General features: G+C 42.3%; 1 long non-coding RNA gene across 2 annotated transcripts in view; it reads right to left on the reverse strand.

Annotated features, from left to right (window-relative positions):
* Positions 1 to 3,411: 3,411 nt before the first annotated feature.
* Positions 3,412 to 18,657, reverse strand: part of LOC139754260 (uncharacterized) — a 452,598-nt gene continuing 437,352 nt past the window's right edge. For both annotated transcript variants that reach the window (XR_011713859.1, XR_011713860.1), the window contains exons 3-4: positions 4,404 to 4,614; positions 3,412 to 4,145 (exon numbers count right to left, since the gene is read on the reverse strand). This is a non-coding gene — a long non-coding RNA (uncharacterized lncRNA). The remainder of the gene's footprint in view (positions 4,146 to 4,403; positions 4,615 to 18,657) is intronic.

Genomic DNA, 18,657 nt, shown 5'->3' on the forward strand with positions numbered 1-18,657 from the left:
AGTGCGAGGGTTAGGGAAAATGAGTTGGTAAACAGAGAAGAGGTAGTAAAAGCTTTGCGGAAGATGAAAGCTGGCAAGGCAGCAGGTTTGGATGGTATTGCAGTGGAATTGAGAGAGCTTGGGAAGTGAGTCAGTTGTTGTTCGCTGATGATACAGCGCTGGTGGCTGATTCATGTGAGAAACTGCAGAAGCTGGTGACTGAGTTTGGTAAAGTGTGTGAAAGAAGAAAGTTAAGAGTAAATGTGAATAAGAGCAAGGTTATTAGGTACAGTAGGGTTGAGGGTCAATTCAATTGGGAGGTGAGTTTGAATGGAGAAAAACTGGAGGAAGTGAAGTGTTTTAGATATCTGGGAGTGGATCTGGCAGCGGATGGAACCATGGAAGCGGAAGTGGATCATAGGGTGGGGGAGGGGGCGAAAATTCTGGGAGCCTTGAAGAATGTGTGGAAGTCGAGAACATTATCTCGGAAAGCAAAAATGGGTATGTTTGAAGGAATAGTGGTTCCAACAATGTTGTATGGTTGCGAGGCGTGGACTATGGATAGAGTTGTGCGCAGAGGATGGATGTGCTGGAAATGAGATGTTTGAGGACAATGTGTGGTGTGAGGTGGTTTGATCGAGTAAGTAACGTAAGGGTAAGAGAGATGTGTGGAAATAAAAAGAGCGTGGTTGAGAGAGCAGAAGAGGGTGTTTTGAAATGGTTTGGTCACATGGAGAGAATGAGTGAGGAAAGATTGACCAAGAGGATATATGTGTCGGAGGTGGAGGGAACGAGGAGAAGAGGGAGACCAAATTGGAGGTGGAAAGATGGAGTGAAAAAGATTTTGTGTGATCGGGGCCTGAACATGCAGGAGGGTGAAAGGAGGGCAAAGAATAGAGTGAATTGGAGCGATGTGGTATACCGGGGTTGACGTGCTGTCCTTGGATTGAATCAAGGCATGTGTATGGGGGTGGGTTGGGCCATTTCTTTCGTCTGTTTCCTTGCGCTACCTCGCAAACGCGGGAGACAGCGACAAAGAAAAAAAAAAAAAAAAAAAAAATATATATATATATATATATATATATATATATATATATATATATATATATATATATATATTCGAAGAATTATGTTCGAGAGCTGATTGGACGATCATTAAGTGTCCAATCAGCACACAGCTCTCAATACTTTAAACAGTCAGAAACGGCTATCTCCCTAGGGATAATTACATAACCCATTGGGAAATGTTTATCCCATTTTCATGAACCTTAAAAGAAACCAGTGATTATATATTTCGTCTTCTCGGAGATACAAATGTATATACACGACCTACAGGAATAGATATCGTAGGAGTGAAGTGTTTACACGTTATGAACATCAGTTTGCATATACATCTTCCTTCTCGATATTCGCACAGGTCAGTTAGCAAAATGCGTTATTGAGTGACATAATTTTTTCTCAGTTTAGAAAGAGGTTGTGTCTCTATGGTAACTTTATTCTAGTGCGCATGCAGCTGTTCAATAATTCTTACGTTTCACAAGTATCCGTGTTCATTACGGACACAATATAAAGCATTTAGTCGTCTAACTGGTCATATAACCGATGTCACATCGGTTCCTACGCCGCACAATGACAAAGTCTTATGAAAGAACATGGATCATTTTGAATATATGTCATAATACCGATAATGACCTGACAATGGCCTACGTGTTGTGACCCTTTCACGTGAATCAACTCTATATAAACTGGAATCTAGAGGGCCATTTTCTTTTCAAACTTGCCAGAGGCCCGACTCACTTGCCACCTGCCCTCCCGACACAAAACAATGGAATCGGATTAGTTGAAATACTCAGTTTTAGAATACTGGAACCCTTCAACATCGGAAGCTCCTGAGCGGCTAGTCCTTCACACAGACGATCCCAATATTACATTTTCAGTGAGAAAACAAGTTCGACAAGAATTTCTGACTTGATAACCATAACTACAACTTACACATGATTATCAAACTTTAATCGGTACAGATTTTAACCCAGTATTATCTGTCGGTATTTTTAAAAAAGACTAACCTAACCTAACCTAACCTTTGATAGTGAAATTAGGATCATAGAGATGAACATTCTCTGAAACTAGCAAATTCATTAGAAAAAAATTAATGTTTCAGATGAATGTGTCGATGGTTCGTCTTCATGTAGCAGGAAAATACGAATTCACAAGATGTTATTTAAATGTTATATCGTTCCTCTAGGATAAAAGGAAAAGACTATACGTAATTGGAATATATTTCTATAGGTAAAGGAACCACTGTAGCAGCTTAACCAAGAGGAGCAGGTGGAAGACGCTGATGAAGTTCGATTGCCACGCTTAGTCGTGAGAAAGAGATTCGATCCCTCTACAAGGCTGTCCTACGTTGAGGAGTTTATCTTGGAAAATAATATAAGAAGTCTCCCAAGTGCCGTAGATAGACGAGATAAATTTCCAAGATTATGTTGAACTTACCAATCACGTTATATGATATATAAGATACACACACCCCCAATTAAGTATATGAATGTACATTTACATTTTCACTTAAATGTACATTTCTCGATGATAGAATATATTCTATTTCTCTTCAAACAAAATGCAGCATCATACCTTCTGCACAGCTCCTAACCGCTTAGAAATGTGTGTGGCGTGAGTCTGCAAATACCTTGGCCATGTATCTACAGCAATTGCTGCCCTAGTTCCTGAATATATTAAATTTCGAACATCTGATAATGTAGCAGTAGCAGCCATTCATATATATCTTAAGTAGTAACAAGGATGCCAGGAGTTATTGGCTGCATTGATGGAACACATATTCCATTCCGTAGGTAATGATACACAAAGATACAGGTGTCGAAAAGGATATTTTTCTATTAACCTTCGAGCAATCTGTGGACCAGATGTGAAATTTAATAACATCATTGCCATCTGGCCTGGAAGTGGACATGACAGCAAGATATTTGATAACTCCGGGACATGCAGTATAGCTTAGAGCAAGGCCACTATGCTGGCTATCTTCTAGGTGACTGGCTATCCTCGCTGGAGTTATATACTCACCTCTGTCTTGTCTCCTGCTAATGATGATGACGCTACAACGCAGCCCATGCCAAGACTCTGAACATTACTGAGCGAGCATTTCGTGTCTGGAGAAGGCGTTTTGCTCAAGCCAACCTCCACGAACAAAGCGTAAGACATCTAAGAGAATCATTCTCGTATGTGGCATACTGCATAACATGGCGGTCCAGGAGAATATCCCTTTGCGTGAAGAAAGCTACGAAGTAGACCTGCCAGAGGAGGATGCCAATGGCAATGGTGTTAAGTGAAGCTTTTAGTGTCAGAAACTGTGTGGTTCAGCAATGGCTTTAACAACGTTAAATAAGTATGCCCCGGTATAAGTGATGTACATGGTTGAAATATAGAATATATTACTGTACTGATTACATGAAATTGACAGACAAATGTTACTTAGGTTACTTTATTAAGGAAATCAAGTTCAGGAGGTTTATCTTCCAAAAATTCTCTCTCTCTCTCTCTCTCTCTCTCTCTCTCTAAATAAATATACATTGCAAAATGTATTATCGTAAAAATGACAATGAAAACTGGCAAAATAAAGTTTCTTTTGTTTCAGCCAAGGGTGTCGTTTCACCATATAAAATTGGCGTTACACTGCAATTTCTCGTGTGTGTTTGTGTGTGTGTGTGTGTGTGTGTGTGTGTGTGTGTGTGTTACCTTGGCTTTGGATCACTTTGGTTCCTTATCAGCGGAATTATGAAGGAGCCTCCTTGCAGCCCTTAAAAATTCGGTCACCTCATTAGTAAGGGTTTTAAAATCGCTCGCAATACTTGCTGCCGATGTTCTCACCGTCTCGTAAGTCTTTTGAGATTCGTCAGCGAGTAGTTGTGCGTGATGCATTTGGGTATTATGAAGTTCTACGTGCCTGTCCTCAACGTTTTTATACCACGTCTCTATGGGATCGCTGCTATGCTTCCTCTTCGTCCCACGTCTTGGGGTACCTGGTGCAGGCGATGAGGTGGATGCGCCTCCCAGCTGCAACGGGGTGAACACTGTGGATGGGCCAGGCACGGGCGACGGTATGGTAAAATCTTGTTGACGATGAGGTTGTGACACGTTCTCCTCCCATTCTGAAAAGAATATGACAAGACTACGTAGAAGCATCACCTCCAGCGCTCGGAATCATCATGTGTCATGGGTCATTCTATGCTTTGTAGAACAGTTGTTGGCCATGAGCATTTCCGTTACTGTACTAATTACTGTGTCTCTTCACGATGTATAAGACAATTTTCCTTGAGGCTACGATTAATGAAACGGAGGAAAAACCAACCAAAGTGCATTTGTTTCATGATCAATGAAATACAAAGGTGAAAGGAAAGGAGCCATACCAATGCCAGCCTCGTGAAGGCTCATGCTTTCCTCTTTCTCAGGAGTCTCGCTATCGCACTGCTTTCCGGCATACTCCACGTCGTCCTCCATGACCACAGTTACAGTTAGCTGCCAAGCCACTAAAGTTTTGGGGGACTGGATGGGTGGACGACCTCCCCCTCTCCAGTCGCGAACTTGTGCGAAATATTACTACCGTGCTCTTGCTTGACCCTGTAGCATAAAATCATAACTATTTAGGGGTATTCAAAAGTGTTTGGCATGAACAAAACTATCTTAATGATTATGCTTAAACCTTGTATGTCTTAAGGGTAAAGTACAATTCCAAAATATCTTAAGGATTATGCTTAAACCATGTATGTCTCAAGGGTAAAGCACAATTCCAATATATCTTAAGGATTATGCTTAAACCATGTATGTCTCAAGGGTAAAGTACAATTCCAAAATATCTTAAGGATTATGCTTAAACCATGTATGTCTTAAGGGTAAAGCACAATTCCAAAATCCCGTGGTGTTATTCAGTACTTATATGCAGCAAATTCAAAAAAACTGTAGGTATCACTTAATTTGAAACGTTCATTATAATTCCCCAGCACTTACGTTACAAAAGATCAGAAATGTCCTGACTTTGCGCGTGTATACTCCCATGTCATCTTAATGTGAGGATGTATATCGCATTTAAACCCACCGCCAGACTTTCCCAAGCTTCTTGTTTAAGGGTTAGTCTCCCTGGGTTACAGTTCTTAGTATCAAGTGCATCAGTACGGTCAGCAGTTAAAGAAACAAGCGGTTCTTCTTGGATCCTCAGGTAGAGGAGAATTCTTATCCTTCTCGCTTGCCGCCATGTTTTTTGTTTACGCCAAATCAGCTGAGCGCGTCGTCTGCAGACCCGGGCAGTGTTAGACACCAGGATGTTTTTGGGAATCCCCAGACCATTTTGAGCCTCGCCCATCACAGGACCTTGTTTGTTTAAAAAACACGATTCCATGCTTCGTGCTGGCCACAAACAAAGCTCTGTGAGTGTGCTGACGGCCCGAAAGTCTGACTTTAAAAAAAAAACGGCCGTAGAGTGTGAGCTGTATCGGGTACTGTGAACCGTTTTCTCCACACTTTTATGATGTCATGATTTTTACGTTTTCTGCGACTCCTGGTATTCATAGAGAATGTAACTTTTAGGGGGAACTCGTTACTCTTTGCTGTCGTATGTAGCGTCAGTTCCTGTGACATGAAATATCACTGCTGCATTTGGTGAATATCCATCAGGTTAACCAGGAGAATATTATGGACAGAAGTATAAGCTTAACCACCCAGGTACTATGGAACACCACCCTGCTTCGCATGGTTGATAGATAATGTCAGTTCACAGCTGCAGGACATTTTGGGTACAATTTTACGATGCGGACGCGCGCGTTTTCTAGAATTTTGACCCGTGTTTTACTCTTATGGAATCGTTGCTGCTGCTGATGTAAAGCGATACAAGAGTGTGGCATTTTCCTTCTTCGCTCTTAAAACCGATCTTTCGATATGAAATGACTCGACAGTGATACAGCCGTGAGGAGGAGGGAGAATGTTCAAATTTGGATGACGCGCAGGAAGAAACATTAAGAACTGATAAAGAAAGTCCACAGGAAGGGACACACTTTCCAACATTTAAGAAAGGAGAGAAATGGGTGACCTCTTCACATCGCTCAAGTTTCTAAGCAAAACAAGGTAAGGAGATTAATCATCCAGAAGTTGTGAAACTAGGAATAAAACTTATTATGAAAGTTGTAAATTACAACTTTTTATAGCATCAGAGTTGTGGATGCGAGAAATAAGCTTAGTGATAGAATTATGAATGCTGACAGAACAAAGAAAAAGTCTCATGGTAAAGAAAGCTCAAGAGATTTGGGGGAGAAGGAAGGGGGCACACGAGGGTTAACTAATTGCATATAACAAGACAGAATATTGTCAAACAACTGAGGAATGAAAATGTACTCCATTGGACACTCTCTCTTGCTGATAAGATTGAAGAATCAATAGCCCATACTATCGAACATATTCATCCAATTTCCTAACATTTTATAATCACCACAAGTCTCAATGTCCCTTCCTTATTACCTTTCTTACTCTAACACATCTCATTCTTCTACACTGTGAGAAAAACGCTCTCCTCCTATCGGCTCCTGGATGCCCTTTGGCGTTGCCCGAGGCTAACAAATGATAAAAAGAACGAGTGAAATGTTATTCTGCCTTTTATACCTGGGGTCTCTCGAGAGGTTGTCTTATGGAGGGAAAAACACAAGCTCTTCGTCTTCCCTTTTTGCCATCTGGTGGCGTAACTCTGATGCGAGTGTATGTTTTTTTTTTTCACTGTACTGTGCAGCAGAGTGAGAATGGCTATGAAGGCAATGCTGGAAAGAGAAAGTAGGGGAGAATTCGAGACAGTACGCTATGATACGAGAAGGAACAGTATCGTTTGAATGAGCTGTATTACTTACCTCTGAACGACAGTCAACGGTTTTGAATTGTAATCATATCAGATGACACAAATACTGAAAGTACCCACGAACAGTGTTTCTCCGTTGACGAGTCGGAGCGATGCCACCGGTCAAGGAAGCCTGGTGGGTTCCCAGAGCCCTTGTCCGACAGCCGTCAAGAGGTTTGGATCCACCTCATCTTGTCGATACTGCTCCTCCTACACCCGGCTCTTTCCTCCTCCTCCTCTGCAGCCTCAAAGCAAACTTCCCCCCTGTGGAACACTATCTGTATACCACCTACCCTGATATTATGCTCTCTAAAACACAAATCCTCCTCCCTTACTCTTCCGAATATCTAACTGTTATACCATCGTTCCCCCTCCCTTACTCTTCCGAATATTCAACTGTAATACCATCGTTTCCTGTCTAAGGGTTGTATTTGTGCTCGCTGCAGTAAGAATACACCCTTTTGCTCTCCTTGTGGATCTCTAGTCTCCCAACCGTGCAGCCGTCTGGCTCAAAAGTATAAGAAGATATGGACAACCCATGATCGCCTAAGATACAACCAAAATACTCACTCCGCTTCATCCAGTGGCTCTTGGAGGTCCAAAGCTGCGTTACACTTCGAAGTGAAACAATAGTGACAGGATGGAACTTCCTCGAAGAGACTTCTTGATGATACTGTACTCTCTTTCGTCAGCTGACGAGGACATAGCCTCGCCGAAGGTGACATTTCACTGGAGTATAACAGGCAGGAGGAGTCCAGTACGACACACACACACCATACAAGATTATCTCAAGACCAGTTTCTATGAATGAGTCCTGGTGTTACCCAGGACCTTCCTAAAGGCTCCTGCAACCTAAGACTGCGCTACTTCTAAGAGCAAGGAAATGTATGCAGACCCTTTAAGGGTGAGATCATCTTGGAGTGAGATCATCTTGGGGTGAGATCATCTTTGATGGGACTGTACTTCGTATGATACAGCCTCGCCAAAGTTGCGTTTTCACTTGCAGTGTAACCTCGAGCCAGGTGGAGCCCTGGAGATATATTGAAACATTTTACTAAGGACCCGGAAGATCAGTGTTGAGTCCATATGTAGCTGTTGATATGGTGACTTACGATACCCAAAGGCTGTGTAAAATCGTCTACATGACACGGGCGTCGAGTGCTCGACACCGCTCGACCTTCCTAGGTATTTCGTAGAACGAAAATGGAGTGTAGCGTCTCTGACTAAATGGGAGGAAATATCTTTCAAAACGACCAAATAGGGGAAAATAATACTTTGAATAAAGAGTCTTCCAGCTGATGGAAATGTATCGTTATAGGACTGGATTTTGGTGACTAGTTTACTTGACAGGTTCTAATGGATAGGGAAGCTCTTGTCACTTCGCTGTCATTTGTCATCTCAAATTGACCATGAGAAAGATTGTCTTCAGAATAAATCATTTTTAAAAACATTAAAACCTCAAGATTCAGTCTTCAGAATAAATTACTTTTAAAAACATTTGAAACCTTAAGATTCATTGTCCTGTATTCATTACCGAAATAGTTTTCGCTTCTTCTATTTTCTCCTTTCGTTTCTTCATGTCTAATCCTCTGAACTTCACGGATCACTTTCCTTCGCATTCATATTTCTATCTTTTGTCTGTCTGACATCTAGCTGCTTCCAGGTATAAATGAACTCCAGGATTTCCTTCCTTGTTCATATCTAGTATTTCCAGAATTTTCACTGGACACATTCAACTCTCTTCAGCCAGATTCTATTCTATCATACCATCGGCCGCAGTGAATTAAAGATTTCACACAAAATTTAACTGGGGAAAAGGAAAACAAAAACTTTATTCCAGCCAAAGCATTCTTTTTTTTTCAGAAATTCTATCCTGCTCACCATTCGAGGGAGTTTGTTTGAAAAAAGATATGTAACTTTTTTTCTCCACTCCATGTGGTTGTCTGAAACACTTTTGCTAAAACCAGGTATCGTTTACACGTGTGTTTCGCTTTACTGTGTTCGGATATAGTTCGTTTTACTGACTTGTGTCGATATATAATCCATTCCAGTCCCGCACAGTGGATACGGTGAAATGGTGCATAATACTAACGTAATATCATGACACTTATTCTAAACCTTGAGATATTTACGGTAGGTATTCATTCTCAAACTTTAGGTGACTGAAAGATCATATTTTGCGGCTCTATCTCCCCACCTCCCTCCCTCTCTCTCTCTCTCTCTCTCTCTCTCTCTCTCTCTCTCTCTCTCTCTCTCTCTCTCTCTCTCTCTCAACCTCGACTGGAATGTTTACATAACTGAGGTTCTGTGATATGGCTTAAGAGTCTGGATGGCTTCTTAGCTTTGGCTTGGGTGGAATTTGCAGTGCTATTATGCTCGGGTGTAATCTGCATTTATCATAAGGTTTCTCTGTCTTATTGCAACTTGCACAGCTTACATGGCTTCGGTGCTTTAAGTGAAGTGGCTGCCTTTATGTCACGGTGAAGTGAAGTAGTTGTTTTCTGCGTTAAGGTTTTCACTGAAGTGGGCACTTCTAATGTTGAAGTGCACTTAAGTGGCCGCTTCCAACGATGAAGCGCTCTGAAGCGGCCGCTTCCAGTGTTGAGGTGCACTGAAGCGGCCGCTTCCAGTATTAAAGGTGGTAGCTTAATGTTTACATAACCCCACAGCTCTGCTGTAGCATAGGTGGACCTTGTAAGACATCTCTGCCCAGATGCAGATTGAAGTTGTTTTAATTTCTCTGCTCTGTCGTGATGGTGATGTCTTCTGAGCTCTGGTACACCGTATGTAGTGTTAACAGAGTCGGTCTTGGTTGATCATCAGACAGGGCAATGGCTCGGCGTCATACACTAAAGAAACCCCCGCACATTTTTGTATCTCATACAATTTTGCATTATTCGTCTATCAATGATATGAGGAGATGCCTTCACGGCAGTGCTATAAACAGGGCAAAGAGAGACTGAAATCGAAAATGTTCGACTTACTTATGAGTCATTAGTAAGAAGTCTTAGGTCTAAGAGCTTCCGAATGACTCATCTTGCCAAGGAAACCAGGGAACATCTACTTCTAGAGTGAATGAGACTTTCTGCTCAGGTGTATCTCGTGTGAGCAACATGGCTGATATTCTATGGTGTGGCCCGTGTGGAGTTCATAAAACCACTTTGAGTTACCCATACAATAATTTGCTTATACATTTTGCGTATAATGTTATAATTTTGTACTTAAACGTAATTTGCATCTCCGTGGGTTCTCTGCTCAATGACAGCTTGCGTAAAGTCATATATAGCTGTTGCGTTTAAAGGCTTTTAAGTATAATTTAAGCAGTAGTTTACATATCCATTATTTGTAAAAGCTGAGTGAGGAGGTTACGTGGTACTTGTACCTGATATAGCACTGGTGTAGCTTCCTGGAAGTCAATCCAATACAGCTACGGGAAAAAATAACCCGAGTGATTTCCACACATACTGTAGAAAATGTGTTACAATTTTCCGACCCAAAAATTATATAGAATGAACAATTTTCTGTTCTATGAATAGTTTTATTTCGTTCGTGTATTATGATCATATGCTGATTTATATCATCTTTGAATTGTAAGTATTGTAAAGTTCCACGAAATAATAGTTCTTGGGATGAGCTGAATACATGATGATGCTTCTTGAAGCCAAGAATGTGCAGCCCTAGGTGATGACAGGGTCGTGAACCATCGAAAAATGTACCTTGAATTTCTTCAGGTTGCAGATGCAAGTCCGCAACACATCTAGCGAGTGGTATGTTGTGATATCCCTCGAGTATGGAATAGATATGATCAGGTGAATACTGAGCAACATGTCCACATTTCAAATCCGGCAGACGTCGCGTTATTTTTGTTCAAATTCAGTTCTCTTTTGAGCCAAAGGCTTCGTAGTGTTTCCGTTGGTAAATTAGATTTCAACAACTCCCAACAGTTTTCCTTGACGTCAGCTCTCATTACATATTTCCAGACGTATACCACAGAAAAGAATAGACTCTATAGATCAAAAGTTAATTAAAAACTATCTTTCTATACGTTGGCAGTGTACGCTCTTCCTCTTCCACCTCCCTCCCCATCACAACAACAACTCCCCAAACTCCTTGTCTCCCCATCTCCATCCACCCCACCTTTCTGTCTCTCCCCTACCCAATTCAATCGTTCTTCCTGCTCTTCCTCCTCACTTCCCTGCCACTCTCTCCTTGCTCTTCACTGACCTCTCGTTGTCCCTTCACCTTCCATTTCCTCTCGCCTTCCTCTCTTCCCTTTCGAGCCCTCTGCTCTCACAGGACCAGCCTCTGTAACTGACACCTCGATAGTGGATGCGAGGAGGAGGAGGGAGTAGCTTGGCGGCGCCCTCACCTCCCACACAAGCTCTTGAGACCTTCAAGAATATCATGTTAACATCCTGGCGAAGATGCCTCCACGTCTCTGGGAGTTGTCCTACGACCTCGCCGACAACCCAACACTGGGAATATTTGTTTGTATTCTTATCTGATAATCTTCCACCAACGGATTGTCTTCTAAGATCTCCACATGCAAGTTGTTCTGGCATCATTTGGCTGCCGCCCAGTTCCACTCATCAATGTTTCACATGACCAAGACTCACAAGAATCTGATCAGTGAGGATTCAGTGCAATAGTTTGCATTCTCATTTCTTTTCTCTTGCATCAAAGTCTACCACCTTTCAAACAACACTTCGACTGAGGAGACTTCAGACATATCAAATCTCATAATACATCTTTCTTCTACCATCTCCTCTCCCTCTCGTGCGATGCTGCCTCCCTCTATCTTCTACGGGTATTACCTTAAACACCTCTCCGCTCTCGCGAGCTATCTGCTCCTGTCATAGCCCCCCAAGGAATAAGCCCCAGTGCATACGATTGACTGTCTTTTTTTTTTTCCCCAAGTGCTGGGACCAGCCACATGAGGGTTTGTCTATTTTGATTCCTTCCCTTCTGAAGGTAGAGTGAAGTTACACAATTGCCTTCCACTCGTCATTTCTTCGTCTTGTAACCTTCCCAATCACACAACTTGGATCTACAAATATCTGAGAAGCTCACGTTAATCCCCAATGAACTTTTCCCCATCATAGACAAAACTATTTGTCAAAATTTCATCTCAGGCTAATGTGAGGCTCTCACTGGGCCTCACATTAGCCTGAGATTTCGGTTCTCATTTATGAAAAACGTTATACCTTGTGTATTTCTTATCAGCATCAGTCAATCAATGCAGGAAATATCAACCTGATGAAATGTTTTGTTTGGCTGCAGAATTTCAGAAAACTAAGGATAATAAACAGCTTCATATTATGTGTCCCAACTTTTCTAATTTGAATTCTAGTAATGCATCAGCAGTGAACCCTAATTAGTGGGCCTTCCGGGGTTTATTACGTACATCTGCTCTGGATGACTTTGGGATACAAGCCTCATAATTAATTACTTTTGCAAGGGAAATTATGGTTCAAAAGCTCATTTCAATTCAAATTTCTTTTTTTTTAACTGTGATTAATATTTAGATAAAAGCCTGAATATATACTAAAGATAACCAACATGTTCCTAATCCCTCAAAAAGTATCTACATCACTTGAAAAGTATTAGCAAGATTACTCAATCATTTTACCTTCTATGAATTTATCCACTCTTAAGATTGGTTAACCATTAAGTATGTCTAACATTAAATACATATCCCATTATGCTGTATCCTTTCAAGACATGAATTCAAACTGGGATGGCTAGTAACATTATATATGGTTGGAGGGGGAGATGCCATATATTTCGCATTTCAGACTGTCAAATTATCAAAAAAGTAATTCCCATTTGAAGCAGGAAAACGAAGGTATTAGTATTATAAACCATAGGAGGTGTGCACCTCATGCTAAGGGATCATGATTACACACGGTGCATTTAACACTTGCAGCTGGAGGTACCGCATCGCCTAGTACATAACCCAGTCTTTAACGATGGAGAAAGCTACCCCACTAATGAGGTTGATGGGGATGAAGACAGGTGACAATATAGTTTAAGTAAGATCAAGGGGGTTTTCTTCAGCCCGAGGTAGGTTGTGCCTATGTTGCTTCTTTATGAAGTGCTGTTGTTCTCCTCGTAGCTGTGGATGGCTCTTCCTTCCGTCTGTCTACTAACCAAAGTAAAACCAAAAGTCTTCTTTCCGTCTCGTTAGTTCGACTGGCATCACCGCTGTCAACGCTCTCTCTCTCTCTCTCTCTCTCTCTCTCTCTCTCTCTCTCTCTCTCTCTCTCTCTCTCTCTCTCTCTGCCATCTGTTCTGCAAGAGTCCCTTGTCCCTATGGCTTGGACCCGAAGCACGCACCAGGCTGCTGCTTCCCACAGTGTGTGTGTGTGTGTGTGTGTGTGTGAAGACTGCCCACTCGATTATCCCTTACTTCTGATACCTCATCCTCCTCTCGAACGGCTAAGCTGAAGAACTCTCTTCCATCCTTCGTTTCATCTCTCTTCTTTTAGCTGTTCTGTCCTTAAGAGCCAAGTATACAAACATCAGCGGAGCCATAACCATTCAACAAATTTCTTCCATCTTTTCATGGCCTTCAAGTGGGGCATGTTTTGCCTCTGCATTGTCAGTCACGATAAAATAAAACAAATATATATATATATATATATATATATATATATATATATATATATATATATATATATATATATATATATATATATATATATTTATTTTATATTTATTATACTTTGTCGCTGTCTCCCGCGTTTGCGAGGTAGCGCAAGGAAACAGACGAAAGAAATGGCCCAACCCCCCCCCCCATACACATGTATATACATACGTCCACACACGCAAATATACACACCTACACAGCTTTCCATGGTTTACCCCAGACGCTTCACATGCCTTGATTCAATCCACTGACAGCACGTCAACCCCGGTATACCACATCGCTCCAATTCACTCTATTCCTTGCCCTCCTTTCACCCTCCTGCATGTTCAGGCCCCGATCACACAAAATCTTTTTCACTCCATCTTTCCACCTCCAATTTGGTCTCCCTCTTCTCCTCGTTCCCTCCACCTCCGACACATATATCCTCTTGGTCAATCTTTCCTCACTCATTCTCTCCATGTGCCCAAACCACTTCAAAACACCCTCTTCTGCTCTCTCAACCACGCTCTTTTTATTTCCACACATCTCTCTTACCCTTACGTTACTCACTCGATCAAACCACCTCACACCACACATTGTCCTCAAACATCTCATTTCCAGCACATCCATCCTCCTGCGCACAACTCTATCCATAGCCCACGCCTCGCAACCATACAACATTGTTGGAACCACTATTCCTTCAAACATACCCATTTTTGCTTTCCGAGATAATGTTCTCGACTTCCACACATTCTTCAAGGCCCCCAGAATTTTCGCCCCCTCCCCCACCCTATGATCCACTTCCGCTTCCATGGTTCCATCCGCTGCCAGATCCACTCCCAGATATCTAAAACACTTCACTTCCTCCAGCTTTTCTCCATTCAAACTCACCTCCCAATTGACTTGACCCTCAACCCTACTGTACCTAATAACCTTGCTCTTATTCACATTCACTCTTAACTTTCTTCTTCCACACACTTTACCAAACTCAGTCACCAGCTTCTGCAGTTTCTCACATGAATCAGCCACCAGCGCTGTATCATCAGCGAACAACAACTGACTCACTTCCCAAGCTCTCTCATCCCCAACAGACTTCATACTTGCCCCTCTTTCCAAAACTCTTGCATTTACCTCCCTAACAACCCCATCCATAAACAAATTAAACAACCATGGAGACATCACACACCCCTGCCGCAAACCTACATTCACTGAGAACCAATCACTTTCCTCTCTTCCTACACGTACACATGCCTCACATCCTCGATAAAAACTTTTCACTGCTTCTAACAACTTTCCTCCCACACCATATATTCTTAATACCTTCCACAGAGCATCTCTATCAACTCTATCATATGCTTTCTCCAGATCCATAAATGCTACATACAAATCCATTTGCTTTTCTAAGTATTTCTCACATACATTCTTCAAAGCAAACACCTGATCCACACATCCTCTACCACTTCTGAAACCACACTGCTCTTCCCCAATCTGATGCTCTGTACATGCCTTCACCCTCTCAATCAATACCCTCCCATATAATTTACCAGGAATACTCAACAAACTTATACCTTATTCATCAGTTTATCCTTTACCTATCATCTACATTATTCATTTATTTCAGTTCATATATATCTACAATTTCTCTTATCCAATAAGGAATTTGTAGAGTAACTGAAACGATCTATTATGGAGAGATATCTTGACCAGAAGCAAGCCTGTTTTCAAGCCCATTTCCACCGTCTGCAACATGAGCTATGTCGACGTATATCTACCTTGCGAGCAACGTTACTGCTTCTCTAAATGGAGTGTGAGTGGTGGTAATAGTCCCGCCTGGCTTAGTGCTGGTGGTGTTAGCGAAGCCTCACACTGCTTCTGGTATGTGTCCCTCGCGCCCGCTGGTAGCGTTGCTGGTACTTGGAATGCTGCCGTTGGTATGAATGCAGCCAATACCTGGAGTGAGGGATGGTGATGGCGCTACTAGCACTATAGGAGCTTATGCTGTTGATGGGAGTTTCTGAAGCCTCACTTTTGTGCTTATGCTGTTGATGGGAGTTTCTGGAGCCTCACTTTTGTGCTTATGCTATTGACGGGAGTTTCTGGAGCCTCACTTTTGTGCTTATGCTGTTGATGGGAGTTTCTGGAGCCTCACTTTTGTGCTTATGCTGTTGATGGGAGTTTCTGGAGCCTCACTTTTGTGCTTATGCTGTTGATGGGAGTTTCTGGAGCCTCACTTTTGTGCTTATGCTGTTGATGGGAGTTTCTGGAGCCTCACTTTTGTGCTTATGCTGTTGATGGGAGTTTCTGGAGCCTCACTTTTGTGCTTATGCTGTTGATGGGAGTTTCTGGAGCCTCACTTTTGTGCTTATGCTGTTGATGGGAGTTTCTGGAGCCTCACTTTTGTGCTTATGCTGTTGATGGGAGTTTCTGGAGCCTCACTTTTGTGCTGGTGCTGCTGGAGCTAATGAAGTTATCGGCGATGGTAGGATTACAGTTGACTCTGATGCCGGTACCAACGGAGCGCAATTACCGATGCTGCTGATATTAGCACTGGACTTAATGGCGCAATCATGGTATTAGGAGCGTTAGTGCGGTTTTCGCTGACGCTGTGGAAGGTGGCGTAGCCTTCATTTACCCGCACTGCTCCACGCACAGCAAGAACCCCAAGTCTTCACCATTACAAATGCGGCTGTAGATACGTTCTCTCACACAGTGTCGTACGGGGTATGATATGCAATAGCGTAAACCTCCAGAGCCAATTCCTCTCACACAGTGTCGTACGGGGTATGATATGCAATAGCCCTCTGCTGGCTGGCCATGTTGTCTAATATTCTGTCCATATCTTTAAGGCCCTCTACTGTTCATACTGCCTGAGGCACAGCGTTGAACACCAAGTCCCGCTAGAACTTGAACAGAGCAGTATTGAACTGTAGTGAACATTTACTACAGCGCGATCTGTATGGCTTCGATCAAAACAACTCATTATGAATAACCCGTGAATAGACTCCACATTCCATACAGTTGCTGAATATTGCAATTGCATTTTTTAACATCCATATTTGCTTCCCTCTTCATCCAGTATACAAGGTAGATATGAATCATCACTAATTGTATACGAACTCGCTCTCATACGCTGTCTGGTATCTATCCTATTTCAAAGCTGAACGTGGTGAGCGTGAAAGTATACTTGAAAAAAATGCTATCTGTAAGTGATGTACGGTTATCAATCAAGTTTTATGCAAATCTCAATCATTTCATTTGACAATTTTTACGTAGTGATTCATAGAATTCCGAACATAACTATAATAAATACTTTCTTATCTCTACAGGGATGGTAACCCCCCAGGTCGACGATGTATCAGTGGAGTGTGGTAGTCTATAGAGGAAGCGAGTGGAGGACTTAGCGGACGGAAGAGCATCAGTTCGTTCACCGTTTATCGGCTGGTAAGCAAATGGCAGTCCGAAGGATGAGTGAACACTCACGCAGTGGATGACCAGGACTCCCCGCTCATCTGGAGGACGAAGCCATCACCGAGGAAGCTCCTGAAAAGTCAATAACGACATCAGTATAACGAACCCATGACTTGCGCACCCATCCCGCACACAACACGCCGACGCCTTCATGGAAAGAAGAGTCTTTCATGTGTTCTATCCGCTGAAGGTAAACCGATTCAAATACAGGTAGGATATGTGTTTAGACTACTAGAATATTCATCACTTCACCTCGAGCAATGAGAGCAGGTAATGTGCACCGATGAAAAGACTTCTACATCTGTAGGCGTGGTCGATCTGTAGGCGTGGGGATTAAACATCGCTGGAAGCCAATGGATTTCCAGGCACCTCACCCAGCACGTCACCTTGAGGGATTCTAGTGGGCGATAGACTGGAACTGGATGTGTGGGTCTAGGGTCCAGATGAACTGATAAAAAAAACTGAGGGTCGACCAGATAGTGAGGAGTAATTTCAGGTTATGGAAGATGTCTCGTTTCCTACTGTACGAACCATAGCTATTCCTACCACGACTGTTGCTGCTTCTGGCATGATCAAGCTCGTACAAGACCAGAACTCGGTGTACATAAAAAGGATAATGCGAGAGAGTGGTCTTAGGTACACCTCGAAGCGGAGGTAATCTACTGGTCTTGCAAAGGATAAGACTTAAACCCTGTGGAAAATGGATGGACCATCATGTGTCGTGAGTGGGAGGTAGTCCCAAAGGCTATGAGGATATGGCGTAGGCGGTCTGTCAAGATGTTCTACGTCGACTGGATATATATATATATATACGTACATACATCTTGCTCACGCCATGCCGGATCTTGTGAAACGAGATGACTGATGCTCGTGGGAAACGAGAGCCTTTCTTGTCGACAGTATACGAATAATGAGCTCATCCTTAACTTTTATCATCTTTCAAGACAATCTCTTATTATCAAACTATCAGTGAGTTTATTTCCATGAACATAATTTCACAATCATGCCACAAAGCACATCACTGGAACCGAACACAAATATTTTCTACAGCGGACTATATCATGTACCGCTTTGTGTGGGAAACGAGCTGGGAGTTTGGCCGATTAAAACACTCGAACGATTAGCACAACTAAAAACAACTGTTTACACACATCACCTACATTCCATGTGAATGCTATAGCGACTACTCTGGCTTGTAACTATTTGTGCCTCGTAATGTAATCTAATTACCAGTTCTGTTCACTGGGGAAAAGCAGTTAGTCACTCCGGTAACGACTGCCTGCTTTGTTAGGTGAAATTTATTCCCAGTTTAACGTTGAAATAGTTTTCAAAGCAAAAAAAAAACACAATCCAGTCATTTTTCAAGTTGAGGGACGTTATTGCTGGAGAGTTACAGTCGTCAGTAGCTTACTATTACAAGTACAATTGCTATAATGCTTTCTATACTGGCAAGACGAATTGACGCATCACACGCATCCACAAACACTTTGGGCGATCATCAATGTATTGGGTCAAAGCGCCTTAAGCGCCTTACTCAACAATGGCTAATCATACTCATGGTAAAGAGTCGTCCAATGTTGGTGGTGTGTTTCTCAATGTTTCCCAGGAGCTCCTTAGTGTGTTTCATGTAGTCAGATTATAAGAATACAGAAATTCAGTCACATTAACTTATGTTTCATGACATATCAGCAAT

This window comes from Panulirus ornatus, chromosome 16 (assembly GCF_036320965.1).
Source record: "Panulirus ornatus isolate Po-2019 chromosome 16, ASM3632096v1, whole genome shotgun sequence".
NCBI classification, from domain to species: domain Eukaryota; kingdom Metazoa; phylum Arthropoda; class Malacostraca; order Decapoda; family Palinuridae; genus Panulirus; species Panulirus ornatus.